Raw genomic sequence first — 16,746 nt, 5'->3', positions numbered from 1 at the left:
TCTACCGCCACCGTCACCACAGAGCAGCAAAGGGGTGATCCGCATTCCCTATTTTACGGGGCAACAACACAGTCCACCATCACCAGGCGGTCCACCAAAGTAAGGCGGTCACAGGCTGCAAGTCGGTCCGGGCAGGCTATTCCTGCGCCAGAGAAAAAGAAAAAAAAAGTTTGTTCGTCCATCCACCCTCTCCTCCTAATGTGTCTCAACTTGCCTCCATGTCCATTCCAGAGCTCCCTTCCCCCAGTACTTTAGTCGCCCCTTCTCCTAGAACCCCTTCCTCAACCTCCAGTCGTTCCTCGTCTCTCCACACTCCCAAAGTATCCCAATCTTCCCCCAAATGTCTTTCCTAATAAAAAAAATTTTTTTTAGTTTTTGTTACAAAATAAATGTGCAATTCTGCTTTCAAAATATTTTGATTGGTTACTGTGTAAATCGCCGACTACACACACTGCGCCGTACACTTAGCGTTTTTGCCACCAGATATCTCCATTACTGAGACATGTTTCTTGTGTCAGTCTTGGAGATATATGTTGTCAACGAAACAAATCTACATGACTTGTCTTTTCCACAGCAGTCTCTACATTCTTGTAATATTGCACAGAGTGGATCCAGCAGGGTTCCCCAACTCCAGTCCTCAAGGGCCACCAACAGATCATGTTGTATGGAATCCTTTTTTTTCTGGCTCTTGATATGGATTTCATTACAATTTGATCTGTTGGTGGACCTTGAGGAATGAAGTTGGGGAACCTTGCTTGATTCAGTCTGTGCAATATTACACGAATGTAGAGAGTTACCTACTCAGGAGTATTAGTGAATTTATGATGCACAAAACACAGCATCATAAATTCACTGATACACCTGGATACTTGCTAATAGTTTTGGAGTGTAAAAACAGAGAATGCACTCAGTACAGGTTTCAAAAAGGTTTTTTTTTATTAACATACCAACAACAGGTATCAAAAAAATTTTTTTTCTTATTAACATACCACCAAGAAAATTTTTTTACACCATTTGCTCTTGCCATTCCACCCGCCCTACATCTGAGTTGAAGTAGGCCGCAAATTGGTCCCTCATTTGGCCAACTTCAACGGATGACCTGAGAGGGTGCTGAGTGAATTCAGGCAATAGGTTTGAAGTAACATCATCAAGATATAAGTTCGGGTGCTCTCGATAAATTACAAAATTATGTAGAACAACACAGGCCTTGACCACCTCATCCACTGTTTCCAGTTTCAGATTAATAGCTGTGCCAAGAATGCGCCATCTAGATACAAGTATACCAAATGCACACTCTACTGTTCTCCTGGCCCTGGTGAGCCTGCAATTAAAAATTCTTTTGTTGAGGTCCAAGTCCTGGAGTAGGGTTTGAGCAGGTTTTGGCACATCTGGAATGCTTCATCACCAACCAATACAAATGGCTGTGGCGGACCTTCGGTGTTGGGAAAAGGCCGTGGCATGGGGATATTGAAGTTGTTGCCTTACAACCTCCTGCCCATGTCTGAGTTCTTAAAAGCCTGGGAGTCATTCCCACGGCCAAATGCCCCAATGTCCACTGCAATAAACTGACATTCTGCATTCGCAATGGCCATGAGTACAGTAGAAAAGTACTTTTTGTAGTTGTAGTACTCGGAACCTGTTCTTTTGGGCTTGATAATCCGGATGTGTTTCCCATCCACCGCTCCCAAACAGTTAGGGAAATTGCAGACAGTCCAGAATGTTTCGGCAATTTCCAACCACTTTTCTGTGGTTGGCAGGGGCATGAATTCGGGACAAAGAACGTTCCACAAAGCCCGGCAGGTGTCGGCTACAATTCCAGACAACGTGGAGATTCCAATCCGGTAATGGAAGTGCAGTGTTGGGAGGGTCTCTCCAGTAGCCAGGAATCTGTGACACAAAGAAAACAAAAAAAATTAATATTTGTGTATACGTAATTTTTTTACACACGTTAAATTTAAAAGAAAAAATCTGCAGGCTTTGGTTCAATACATGGCATAAAAAAATTATGGCAGCCTTTAGTTAGCGACATGGCAGAACTGTAATTCTGCCAGATTTGGAAGAGTACATGTCACAACCAAGAAAAATCAGCAGGCATTGGTTTAGCAAAACTACGTACCTTAATGAGACCAGGAACCGTTCCTCAGGAGTAATCGCACGTCGGAGCTGCGTGTCCTGTCTCCAGATGACTTCTTTTACCCAACCAAGCAAATAGTGAAAGGTTTCTTTGGTCATCCAGGTATAATCCGTAAATTTCTCTGGGTTTGCCTGGAGCTCGCTGTAGAGGGTGTGGTACGCTCCACGGCTCTCTCGGAGTTCAATAATGGGATGTATCCACAAACGCTGCCGTCTTCGCTGCCTCTCTCTCTCCCTCTGTTCATGGCAAGCAACGGCATAAGCCTGAGCCATCCTCATGTCCAGATCCAAGTCAAAGTCAAAGCTCTTCCAGCACAGGTCCATGTTCTCAAGTCAAATGCAAGCAAATGTGAAGATTTCAGCTGTAAATAGGGGCTATATAAATATTTTCCATAAGACACGCCCACTGCTGTCCCATTGGTGGAGTGTGTTGCAAGAATTTTTCAAGGATTTTTTCTCCAGTTTATTGCGCATAAAAAATGCAAACGCATGAAAAACGCTTACAAACGCATAAAAATGCTGCAATTTTTGTAGGTATGCGCACAATAATGCTACAAAAAAATGCAGCGTTTACAAGCGTTTGCATGCGCTTTTAGCATGCATTTCATGTGCGCTCCAAATGCAGCTCAAAAAAACGCTAGTGTGAAACTAGCCTTAGAGCGGCGGAATGGGTGGCGGAGCGTTTTGTTGTACCGCTTGCTCCTGGTAAAACAGAGGGGCCTTGTACGTGCCTAGCGTTTTTGTGAATCATGATTGATTCGGTAAAATGTGAGTTCCCTTTGACGGAGGATAAGGTAAAGGAGTTGCGGGATGTGGTGTCTGGGGCAAGACGGTTGAAGAAATTGTCGTTGACATAGGTGCAGTCACTACTTGTGAATTTGACTTGTGGTTGTCGCATTATAACAATGGGTCGGGTCTTTTCTTGGCGGTTGGCAAGCGCTACGGCGGGAGTGCGGGCTCCGCATCATTTTGCTCGGCTTTACAGTGAACATAAGGCTGATTTGTAATTCTTGGACAATTTTTTGGAGCAATACAATGGACATTTTTGGCTCATGGAGGAGGCAGTTGTAAATGATGACTTGGAGTTGTTCACAGATACGTGTGATGGAGTGTGTTTTTGGTCATATTTTTTGGGGCCTGTGGTGCACGGCTGTGTGGCCTGAGGAGTGGTTTCATCTTGGCCTTGTTAGGAATATTGCTTGGTTGGATATTTTGCCTATACTGGAGGATGTGAACCTATGGAAGGAGGAGTTTTGGGACAGAAGGATCCGTTTTAATTGTGACAACATGGGAGTTGTGTGCTCCATTAACAGCTTGACGGCGTCCTCTCCTCCAGTGATTCAAGTCCTGCGGCACTTAATTTTGACTTGTTTAATGCTTAATGCTCATGTGATGGCTTCTCAGGTGGCAGGAATTAGGAATTCCATTGCTGATTCTTGATCTCATTGACAGTGGTAGCGTTTTCGATAATTGTCCCTGGATGTGGAAGAAGCGGGTTTCTTTGAGTCCAGCCGGGCTTTTGAAGGTGGTCTCAGGGCTGCAGAACCTATCATACGGGCATCTCTGTCTTCTATTACTTGGTCAATCTATCAGTCAGTATGGATTTAACCGTCATACAAAATGTTGGAAAAAGCAACTGTACCAGCAGATCACAGGTGTTTCCAGTCTAGGGGTAATTGTAAATCTCCATCTATACTTCAGGCTTTAGACAAAGACAATCACAGGCTCAGTATGGATTACACAAGAATATAATAATTTGAAAAATCGTGATGTTTTACAAGCGTTCAGCTGCATACAGTGTTGGTGACATTTTAAATCTCCTTATATTTTACCAGAGTAAGACACAAACTGTCACAGGCTCAGTACGGATTACACCAGAATATAAAAATGAGAAAAAGGGAAATGTATTCGAAACGTACACCAATATGCAGTGTTGGAGTACTTTGAAATCTTCGTTTATATTTCAGTGTCAGTCAGCCAGTCCAGACTCACTGCTAGAGGAAGCTAGATGGATAAAAGTAGAGACGTAAAGTCGAGTGATTTCAGAAGTGTTGGTATTACTAATCACGGGAAAACCTCCCAGGAGAATTCGCAGAGGCGATGCGGACCCTCAATAACTTTTACAGTGGATACAGCTAAAACGCAAATTATTGACGAAAGGGTTGCTGTATTGCAGCAGCATCGATACCATCACCATTACTCGTCTAAATCAAATTGTGATCACAGGGAGAGCTGTAGACATGGTCCTCACTGCCTATCATGATCTGTCTGGTCACTTTTGAGTGCAAAACACAGAAGCCACAGGCCGTAGGGGATTCTGTTGGATTGACATGAGAGGATACATTGAAAAATGGTGGCAGGAATGTCACACGTCTGTGACTATGAAAAATGTGAAAGGTGATCAAAAAGCACCACTGCATCCGATTGGGAGTAGACGTCCATTAGAAATGTTAGCCATTGGTAATTTAAAGGTAGAGGTCAGCAGGACAGGACATAGCTACATCTCAACCATCATCGATCAGTACACCAAATTTGTAGTGGCCATCCCTGTGACGTATTTAACTGGCCAGACTACACAGTGGTGAAGCAGGGAGAGGTAAGTATTGCAAGTGATGTGTCCCTGAGCAAGCAGGGGGGACCCACTCGTGTGCGCCGGTACTGGCACAGGGCCTCTCATAGTATGCCAGTGTGTCTGACGGCAAGTGGGCCCTCCCACCGTCAGAGACACTTTATTGTACTATGAGAGGCCCTGTGCCAGTGCCGTCATCCAAGGGTGGGGCCACACACCTGTTCAGGGCAACAGCACTTGCCCAGGTGCGGCAGGTGGTGACCACGGTCCTGGTGTGGGGGGGCAGCCCATTTAGGGAGGTTTAAAAAATGACTTATGTTGATGTGTAGGCTGCACTTTCAGCTGCTGCAAATGGAGGAATTGGAGAAATCAGAGGAAGAGGAGGAAAAAAGCTAGCCTTTTTTCTGGCAACCTATGTGTTAACAAGGGAGGGTGGGACAAAATCTTTTGAAAGCCATGCATGGTTCATTTTTATGAAGGTTAGATCATCAACATTTTGGGTCGACAGATGGGTCCTTTTCTCTGTCAGGATTGATCCAGAAGCACTGAAGACTCTTTCAGATAGCACACTACCAGCAGGTCAAGTGAGTTCCTGTAAGGCATATTGTGCCAATTCAGGCCATGTGTCCCGTTTTGAGGCCCAATAATCAAAGGGGAATGACCTGTGAGGGAGAACCTCGATATGGGAGGAGAAGTAGTTTGTAACCGTAGTTGACAACTGCTGTTTCCTGTCACTTGCAATCGATTCTGTATTAGCTGTCCTGTGCACGGGACTTGAGAAATCAGACCACAACTTGGTCACGAAACCCCTGTCTCCAACGCCAGTTCAGCTGTGTGCACCACGAACATCTCTTCCATTTTGCCCACTACGGCTCGTGGGAAAACCAGCTCCGCTGCTGTGTGCTGGGAATGCCTCAAACAACCAGTTTGCCAGAGTTGCTTGTTTGCTAGCCAATATTAGCTCTAGGTTCTCATGTGGCATGATGTTGTGTAATTTGCCTTTATAGCGTGGATTGAGGATGCTGGCCAACCAGTAGTCGTCATCCCTCATCATTTTGGCAATGCGGGGATCCCTTTTTAGGATCCGCAAGGCATAGTCACACATGTGGGCCAATGTTCCAGGTATCAATGCTGCACTGCCAGTGGTGGGTGGAGGATCACTTTCTGGCAAATCCACATCCCTCCAGTCACGCACAAACCCTGTACCTAACCTTGGCACTCCCACAGTTTCTATTGCCCCCTGAGAGGCATCCTCCTCCCCAAAATAATCATCCCCCTCATCCTCCTCCTCATCTTCCTCCACCTCGTCCATGCCAGTTCCCTGACCAGACAATGGCTGACTATCTCCTGTCTCCTCCTCCTGTTGCTCCTCAGCTGCAGACGCCTGATCCTTAATGTGCGTCAAAGTTTGCATGAGCAGACGCATAAGTGGTATGCTCATGCTTATGATGGCGTCGTCAGAGCTTACCAGCCATGTGCATTCCTCAAAACACTGAAGGACTTTACAGAGGTCTTTCAGCTTTGACCACTGCACACCCGACAATTCCATGTCTGCCCTCAAACTGCCTGCCCGTGTATCCTCCCACAAATGCATTACAGCCTGCCTCTGTTCACACAGCCTCTAACCATGTGCATGGTGGAGTTCCATCTTGTAGCAACGTCTATGATTAGGCAGTGCTCGGGGAGGATGAGTGATCGCTGCAGCTTCTACATACAACTAGAGTGGATGCTCGAGTGACGGATGTGCGAGCACAGTCTTCGCACCTTATGGAGCAGGGCTGTTAACTCCAGATAATTATTTAGGAAGCACTGCACCACCAGGTTCAATTTGTGAGCCAGGCAAGGTATGTGTATGAGTTTTGAAAGGGCTATGACTGCAAAAAAATTCCGCCCATTATTACTGACTGCCTTGCCTGGTGCAAGATGTAGACTGCCCAGCCATGACTCAGTTTGTCGATGCATGTAGTCGGCCAGTACCTCCGCGGTGTGCCTGCTGTCGCCCAAAGACATTTTTTTTAAAACAGCCTGCTGCCGCTTACCACTAGCTGTTCGATAGTGTGACACCTTGTGTGCAACACTGACAGATGTGGATGGAGTGCTCGTGTGACTGTGCTCTGTCGACGCGCTTTTGCTTCTGGAGGAGGAGGAGGGTCTAACGCCTACAGCCAACTGTTTTCTATACCGTGGGCTAGGCAGCACTGTTCCACCGCCGCTGTCCCCTGTGGAGCCTGCATCCACCACATTAACCCAGTGTGCAGTGATGGACACGTAACGGCCCTGGCCATGCCTACTGGCCCATGCATCTGTTGTGAGGTGCACCTTTCCACTCACTGATTGTTTTATTGCATGGACAATGCGGTCTTTCACATGCCAGTGGAGGGCAGGGATGGTTTTTCGAGAAAAGAAGTGCCAACTGGGTAGGTCATAGCGTGGGACAGCGTAGGCCATGAGCTCTTGGAAAGCTTTGCTTTCTACCAAACAGAAGGGCATCATCTCTAATGAGATCAGATTGGCAATGTAGGCGTTCAAAGCCAGTGTACGCGGATGAGAGGATGAATACTTTCTTGTCCTACTCAGAGTGTCTGGTAGGGTGAGCTAGACTTGAGAGCTTCATATGGGGGAACTAGCATTGGACATGACTAACTGAGAAGGAGTTGGTGATGGTGAGGGTGTTGATGACCTAGATTCAGTGTTTCCTCGCGAAAATATTGTGATTGCCTGACTGCTTTGGCCTGGCGATGACACCTCAACATTTCTTGATGGTGGTGTGCTTAGCGATGGCCTTACAGTGGGGGAAGCAATGGACCGTTGCCGGCTACCTTCAGTTGGAGCAGGTGCACATGTGCTACCTGAGGTTTTGTAGTCTGTCCACGCTTGCAAGTGCATGTTGGTTAAATGTCTAAGCATGCAACTGGTATTCAAATTTCTCAGATTTTTCCCTCTGCTAAAGGTCCTTCGGCACTTCTTACAGATAACCTTTGCGTCATCAGTAGGACTTTGTTCAAAAAAGTGCCAAACTGCACTCTTCCTACTATGGTACAAATTTTCAGGGCTTGCACGCTGTGCTAATTTGACCATCTGGCCAAGCTGTCCTGCAACTCTTTTAGTTTTCTTGCCAATTTTTTTGACAGAAACGGGCCTGCCGGATAACTGCTGCTGCGATGACGATGCCTGCTGCGGATCCTTCTCCTGTTCTGACCTATTGTCACCAGCACCCTCTTACCCCAATGGATGCCAATCCGGGTCAACAACTGGGTCATCCATGACCTCGTCTTCAATGTCATCTGCACCTTACTCTGTACCTTCCTCTGTGTCACCGTGTAAGGTGGTATAGTATGCGGGAAGGGGCACTTGAGTTTCATCAGGGTCTGATTCGGGCGCAGTAGACTGCGAGGGCAATGTACTGCTGTGGTTGAATGTACCAGCAGATTCATCTAGCAGTGGCTGTGCATCAGTGCACTCCATGTCATATTCATCTTGGACTGGGGAATTCAGGATTTTACTTGATAACCCGGGAATGGTATGTGAAAAGAGCTCCATGGAGTAATCTGAAGTGTGTGCTGCAGCATCCTTCACTTTTGGTGTTGGTGAAGGACACAAGGAAAGGTGTTGTTCCTGACCAGAGGCCTGCACTGACAAAACAGCAATGCAGCTATCAGGGAGCCTTATAAGGCAGCCTAATAACCAACAGAGCTGCTGCACACAAATATATCCTCCCCTGTCACTGCACACTATACTGCTGTGTTGTACAGTGACATTCGCTATCAGCAGAAGCAATGTTTTTTTTTTTGCCTTCCTAAACACTCTCCCTATTGAGAACGTGCAGCAGCAACCTCTCCCTATGCTAAGATTGGCAGAAGTAAGATGGTAGCTGGCAGTCACGGCCTTTTATAGCCACTGTGACGCCACACAAAGCCAGCCAATCACTTCAATGCCCTTCTCTAACATGGTGGGGCCGCTGCCTATGTAATCGCGTTGCCCACAGTGTGCATCCTTGATGATTGGATGAGAAAAGGCGCTGTAAGCATTGTGGGTAACGCGACTTTGGCGCTCAAGTCGGCGTCCTCATGGCCGACCTCACGCTATGGTCAGGTTTCGATCGGCGAAACCCGACTTTAGCCAAAGTCGGCGGATTCTGAATTTGGCCGACCCGTTTCGCTCAACTCTAGTGAGCTGGCATTATCCTTTTCTGTTTTCTGCATGTATGTGTTTATGCATGTGTGTGAGATTCTGATAACAGGGGTCTGTGGTCTCGTCCTGAATGGAGTGGAGTTGTGCATGCTCGACCTCTTCTCTCTTTATTATCTGTAGAGCTGCTGAGCTCTGCTCTCAGCTATTTCCATCAGTTCCATAGACAAAGAATAAAGCAGAAGTCAAGCACGCACCCCTCCAATCCATCCGGTTCTCAGGATTGCTGGAGATCTAAGTGATCAGTCCCCCAAATGTCAGTAATTTATCCCTTATCATGGGGATTGGGGATAACTTCACTTATTTGATGGTATAAATACCAGACATACAGATGCTTCTCACAAAATTAGAAAACCAGCTGTTCAATGCAAAAAGTGAAGCTCATTTATTATATAGAGTCATTTCAAACAGTGATCTGTTTCAAGTGTATATTTTTGTTAGTGTTGATGATTATGGCTTACAGCCAACGAAAACTCAGTCATTATCCTAGTAAATTAAATACTTTATAATGCACCAGCTTGAAAAATAACTTTAAAATTCAAAATGTTGGCCTACTGATATGTATGTTCAGTAAATGTACTCAGTACTTGGTTGGGGCTCCTTTTGCATCAATTACTGCATCAATGCGGCTTGGCATGGAGGCGATCAGCTGTGTGGCAATGCTGAGGTGTTATGGAAGCCCAGGTTGCTTTGATAGCAGCATACATGGTTGCCATCGTACAGCCAGTTTCTCATACTGTAAATACTGCCAGTGTACAAGCAGCAGGTATAAGCTATCAGGTTCTGTTTAAGGAGTATAATATTTGACAATGTGCATGTCTCAATAAAAAAAATCAATACATAAGTTCAGAATTCAGAAAAATAAGTATATTCTTACTTTTAAATCTCGGGTGTTTCCTGGCAATAGACTTGATTTTTATTAAATAGGAAAACAGTTGTTTATTTTAAGATTAATTTAAGGGTCGAGATATAGAAAGCTGTTTTATTGAGATACCCCCAACAATCCTACCTAGCTGCATATTTAACACCCTTTTAACTCTCAACAGGAAACTTGTCTCATAGTTTGGTTGCCTTCAGACTGCTGTTTACAAAGTTGTAAAAGTAGCACTTAGTGAAAATACCAGATGGTTCCTGGTTTGAATATTTGTTTAGAGTCTTAAACTTAGCCACAAAATACTTGCTGGCTGTAGTAAAAATAATTGAAGAAGAAAAATATACAGAATGCTGGTAAAAACAGCCTATAAACTGGTCACTTGTAATGCAGTTCCTACATTTCCTTTCTGCGTCCAGGGAACCTGACTATGATGTGAAAATAATGACAGAATCGTTTTGTTGGTAATAAAATGCCATTACACGGCTAATCCTGCTTGTAATTACGCAAGTGGAGCTTTAATCTGCTATTGCTAATTGTGCTATGTTTTTGGAAAGCCTTGTGGCATAGAGCTATCAACCTGCCTTACCTGCTGATATTTGTCTAAGGTCATACATATATCAATAAACTCAGAAAATTCTAAAACAATGTAAAATGCTTCCAGTGCTGCACATTAAATATTCATTATGTAAATGCCCTGTTTCCTGACTCTAATCTGTAGCCTACAAAATGACCAATTAAGTTGGTCATATAAGATGAGATACTGTGGAGAAAAGATAGCAGACACAAGTGGACCCTGGTGCCAGAGAGGCCTATGAAACCTGTGTTACATGATAGCAAACTACCAGTAAATGGCAAATGAATATTGGGGCCTTGTTATAGACATTTTTGGGGAACTAAGGATGTTTAAATTAAATCTGTGATGCGTTAGCTGCAGCTAATGCATGAACATAATATGGAATTTTTAAAAATTAATTAGTATTACTGATCAGTAATAATAAAAGGTTATCTTCTAGGCAGGAAACTAGACTGCATAAGACACCTGGAAAAATGTATGCAATGTATATCAAATATGGATCACCAAGGTTGGCACCCTAATATATGCGATATGGCGCCCCCGCTCAACGTCGGTGACCCTAATAGCACCCTGTACAACCCTAGTCGACGAAGAGGATACACAAAAAAACACAAACACACACAAATCCCGAAAAAAATGACCCCTAGTGGAGAGACCATGTACTGTCTCTAGGAGTACACCTAATCTTAACACAGAGTGGAGGGTATATATCCACCCTAATATCTCGTAGTAAAAAATGCTTATGGTTGCAGCTCAATTAGAACCTTATCTCGTAGGAAAAAATGCCAAATGCTGCATAGATGACAGACTGTAGCTTTCTAAAAAAGCGTTTACACATGGCAATAATGCATAGATTAAATCCAACAGGAGTTCATCAGGAAAACATATTTGCTGATCTAGCGTGTCCAAGGGACATAATAGTCCTCAAAAATCACAATAGACACAATAATCTCTTTTATAAACAAATATGGCAAAAAGCACCATTAAATTCATTCATGGGATGACCCAATTACCCAATAAACAAATTGCCATCCATCAGTCTGTCAGCATAAAAAAATTCAAAAAATACTTATCAGCCATCAGATGATAACGAGCCCAGCCCGACGCGTTTCCCCCTCTTAGATGTTGAGGGTTCATCAGGGGCAAAAGAGCGCAAGGGGTCTCATCACCCCAGCCGAATGATCAAAGAGGGGGAAACGCGTCGGGCTGGGCTCGTTATCATCTGATGGCAGATAAGTATTTTTTGAATTTTTTTATGCTGACAGACTGATGGATGGCAATTTGTTTATTGGGTAATTGGGTCATCCCATGAATGAATTTAATGGTGCTTTTTGCCATATTTGTTTATAAAAGAGATTATTGTGTCTATTGTGATTTTTGAGGACTATTATGTCCCTTGGACACGCTAGATCAGCAAATATGTTTTCCTGATGAACTCCTGTTGGATTTAATCTATGCATTATTGCCATGTGTAAACGCTTTTTTAGAAAGCTACAGTCTGTCATCTATGCAGCATTTGGCATTTTTTCCTACGAGATAAGGTTCTAATTGAGCTGCAACCATAAGCATTTTTTACTACGAGATATTAGGGTGGATATATACCCTCCACTCTGTGTTAAGATTAGGTGTACTCCTAGAGACAGTACATGGTCTCTCCACTAGGGGTCATTTTTTTCGGGATTTGTGTGTGTTTGTGTTTTTTTGTGTATCCTCTTCGTCGACTAGGGTTGTACAGGGTGCTATTAGGGTCACCGACGTTGAGCGGGGGCGCCATATCGCATATATTAGGGTGCCAACCTCCGCGGCAAGGAAGGGACGCACTAGGGCTTATTAGGGCGAGTGTAGTGCCCTGATATATTGCACAATTTGTATGTTCAAAATATTATGTACCCTGCTCCCTATATTGGTACTATCCAGGTTTTTAATATTGGAATAAAAGTTAATTTTTAGGGTCAAATTCCTTTTGCTCTCTTGGTTTTTTCAGAATATTTGATCCAATAATCTTTTGAGGTTTTTTATGGATCACCAAGGGCATAACTACCACGGTCACAGTGTTCATCTCTGAGACTGAGCCAGGTGGGTGAGGGGGCGCACCAACGCCATAAAAAACTTCAGCTGGACGTGCGCCCTCGGACCCACATTCAGCTGAAGTGTATTGCTGGGCACAGACTCATCAGGTACGTGCGCAGCAATAAATGCTGCTGGACAGTCAGAAGCCAGCAGCTGACGTTGGTATGCACTTTACGAGGGCACATGGCAGTGATGTCATGCACTCCTGTCACTTGCATGCTGAAGTCAGCTGCCAGCTTCAAAAGAGGACGCCGCTTGGCGGGTGAGCGGAAGGAAGGTATTTATTTTTTTAAATCAGTGAGTACACGGTGACCATACTGCCATACTGCTAAAAGGATGATTATGGGCTATGATTTATATTATATGGATGACTATGGGCTGTGCATTATATTGCTTAAATGACTTTGGGCTGTGCATTATATTAAATAGATGACTGTGCTGTGCATTACACTCCATACATAAATGACTATGGGCTGTGCATTATACTACATGTATGACAATGGGTTGTGCATTATAGTACATGGATGACTTTGGGTTGTGCATTATACTATATGGATGACTTTGGGTTGTGCATTATACTATATGGAGGACTATGGGTTGCATTATACTACATGGAGGTCTATGGGGTGCATTATACTAAATGGATAATTATGGGCTGTGCTTTAAACTACATGGATGACTGTGGGCTACATTATGCTATATGGAGGACTATAGGGTGCATTATACCATAGGAAGGACCATGGGGGTGCAGTATACTATTTGGATGACTATGGAAGGTGCATTATACTATATGGAGTGCATTATACTCTATGGAGGACTATTAGGGGTGTATTATACTATGAGAAGAAACATGGGGGTACATTATACTTTATGAAGGACTATGGGGGTGGGTGCACTATACTATATGGAGGACTATAGGCTATTCATTTTACTATATGGTAGACTATATAAAATCAAAAAAACTGGAGCCATAAGAAGTGTCTTTCAACTAGATAAAGAGACTCATTAATTTAGATAGAATAATCAAGTAAAACAATATTGGAATACAAGGGTATAGATAGATACACATGAAATTCGTATGGGCTGCAAAATAATGAAGGACAAAGGTAAAAAGGTCCAGAAGGCAGCACTGAGGCTGGTTTCACATTTGCGTTTTTTAGCGCTGGAAAAAAACGCATATGTGTGCATGCGTTTTTTCCCCTATATTTAACATGGGTGCGCATACCTGCGCGCTGGTAAGCGCATGTATGCGATTTTCATGCGCTGCGTTTTTTTGGGGTGTGCGTTTGTATTTTCCAGACGCAGCATGTTGCATTTTTTGGCCCTGCAAAAAAGCGCATGCGCACATATGCGCACGTTTTGCGCTAAAAATGGCCATTATAGCCTATGGATGCGCATACATGCGCACTGGCATGCTCATGTATGCGTTTTTTTGCACATGCGTTTTTTTTGTTAACCATGGAATTTAGGGGTTTGGGTTAGAGTTAGGGTTAGTTAAGGGGGTTTAGGGTTAGGGTTAGGGTCAGGGTCAGGGTTAGGGTTGGGGTTAGGGTCAGGGTTAGGGTTAAGTATGGTTTGGTTAAGGGTCAGGGTCAGGGTTAGGGTTGGGGTTAGGGTCAGGGTTAGGGTTAAGTATGGTTTGGTTAAGGGTTAGGGTCAGGGTTAGGGTTAGGGTTAGGGTTAGGGTCAGGGTTAGGGTTAAGTATGGTTTGGTTAAGGGTTAGGGTCAGGGTTAGGGTTAGGGTTAGGGTTAGGGTCAGGGTTAGGGTTAGGGTTAGGGTTAGGGTTAGTTAGGGATTGGGTTAGGGTTAAGTATGGTTTGGTTAAGGGTTAGGGTCAGGGTTAGGGTTAGGGTTAGGGTTAGGGTCAGGGTTAGGGTTAGGGTTAGGGTTAGGGTCAGGGTTAGGGTTAGGGTTAGGGTTAGGGTTAGTTAGGGTTTAGGGTTTGGGTTAGGGTTAAGTATGGTTTGGTTAAGGGTTAGGGTCAGGGTTAGGGTTAGGGTTAGGGTCAGGGTTAGGGTTAGGGTTAGGGTTAGGGTCAGGGTTAGGGTTAGTAAAGTCATGGTTTGGGTTAGTGTGAGGGGCCACCTAATGTTGGAAAAAAACGCAAACGCGGTAAAAACGCACTAAAAACGCATACAAACGCATAAAAACGCTGCGTTTTTTTCATGCATGCTCATAAAAATGCTTGAAAAAAACGCAGCAGTTGTATGCTTTTGTATGCGTTTTTTCAATGCGTTTTTTTGCGGGAAAAACGCGCTGCAAAAAAAAGCAAGTGTGAAACTAGCCTAAGACAATCAAAGTCCGACCGAAGGAATCAAGTTCTTTTTCTGCTGGTTTTTCAGTTTTTTGGAGAATCTTTAAGTCCTCTTTTTGCTGCTTAGTGATAGTCTACCATAACTACTAAGCAGAATGCCAACTGTCTTGGGGTCATAGTTAACTCAGATCTTTTCTTCACTTCCCACATCCAATCACACACTCGCTCATATCACCTGAACTTCAAAAACATCTTTAGAAATAGACCTTTCCTTAACTTTGAATACTGCAACTCTCTACTGATCAGTCTCATTCTTACTAAACTCTCTTCTCTCCAATCTATCATGAGTGTAGGGCTGGGTTCACACGTAGCAGAATTCTCGCGGAAATTACCGCGAGAATTCCGGAATTCCATTCCGCGGGAAAATCGCATTTTAAATTCCCGCGATTTTCCCGCGGAAAAACTAGCATTTTGCAAGTGTAATTAGCTTGCAGAATTGCTAGCGTTTTCCAAGTGATCTGTAGCATCACTTGGAGAACTGATTGACAGGTTGGTCACACTCGTCAAACATAGTGTTTGACGAGTGTGACCAACTTTTTACTATTGAGGCCGCCTATGCCGGACCGTGGGTACCATCCGCAAATGTTCTGCTTACTTTTCGCATGGTGTGCACAGCCACATGCGGAAAGTAAGCAGAACAATGCATTCCTATGAGTGCGGGATCGCCGCGATTCCGCAAAATGAATAAGCATGCTGCGTTTCTTACCGGGAAGCAATTCCGCCACGGTAAAAACCACAGCATTAGCACAGCATTGCGGAATCCCATAGGAATGCATGGGATGCTTATTTTTCACGTTTTCGCTGCAAAATCGCACGATAAAAACCGCCGCGGAAACGCAAAAAAAAGCCACATGTGAACTCAGCCTAGCAGCCAGGATAATATTTATGTATAACCGTTACACTGATACCACCACTCTGTGCCAGTATTTGCACTGATTACCTATCCATTACAGAATCCAATATAAACTTATCACTCTTACACACAAAGCTCTTCATAGTTCTTCACTGCTCTACATCTACTTCCTCATCTTTGTCTACCAGCCTACCTATCCTCTCCATTATACTAATGATATAAGACTAACAGCATATATAATCCAAACCTCCCTCTCCCATCTCCAGAACTTTCTCATGCTGTCCTAGTTTTCTGGAATGCACGATCCCAAACAATCACGCTAATTCCCAGTATCCACAGTTTCAAGCGTGCCTTATAAACATATTTATTTAGACTAGCCTATCAATTTACCTCACTAATCTAATTAACTGTCACCTGCACTCAATATCAATTTGCATCTCTACTTGTTTAGATACTTAAGGCCCCGTCACACTAAGCGACTTACCAGGGATCCCGACACCGATATCAAGGTGTCAGGATCGCTAGTAAGTCGCTATGTGATCGCTGGTGAGCTGTCACACAGACAGCTTCACCAGCGATCAGCACAGCGATGCCAAGCGCCCGGCATCGCTGGCCATCCCTGTAAAAAATAGAATCAAAATAAAAAATATAGTTATTCTCACCTTCCGACATCCCGTTCAGCCATCCTGCCTCTCTCCACGCTCCGGTCCCAGTGATCCTTTTCGAGAATGACCGCGAGATGTCACAGTCTCGAGGGATAACAAAGTCTCGTGGTCATTCGTGCAATGGATCACTGGGACCGGAGCATGGAGAGAGGCAGGATGGCTGAACGGGACATCGGAAGGTGAGAATAACTATATTTTTTATTTTTTTATTATTTTTTACACCTGATCGCTGGTCTCCCGCCTGTCACACACAGCGATGCGTGCTGGCCAGCGGGAGACCAGCGACCAAAGAAATGTCCAGAGGTTTCTTCCAGCGATCAGCGATACCGGCAGGAGGGCCGCTCGCTGATCGCTGTCACACACAGCGATCTCGCTGGTGAGATCGCTGTTACGTCACAAAAGTTGTGACTCAGCAGCGATCTCGCTACCGAGATCGCTTAGTGTGACGGGGCCTTTACTGGTGACTAATTCATTAATTCCTATTTTTTCATAGATTGTAAGCTT

Source organism: Dendrobates tinctorius, unplaced genomic scaffold (assembly GCF_039654945.1).
Source record: "Dendrobates tinctorius isolate UK_male_01 unplaced genomic scaffold, ASM3965494v1 ptg000046l, whole genome shotgun sequence".
Taxonomy (NCBI): domain Eukaryota; kingdom Metazoa; phylum Chordata; class Amphibia; order Anura; family Dendrobatidae; genus Dendrobates; species Dendrobates tinctorius.
The sequence above is the reverse complement of the archived record's forward strand: the minus strand, read 5'-3'. Positions refer to the sequence as shown.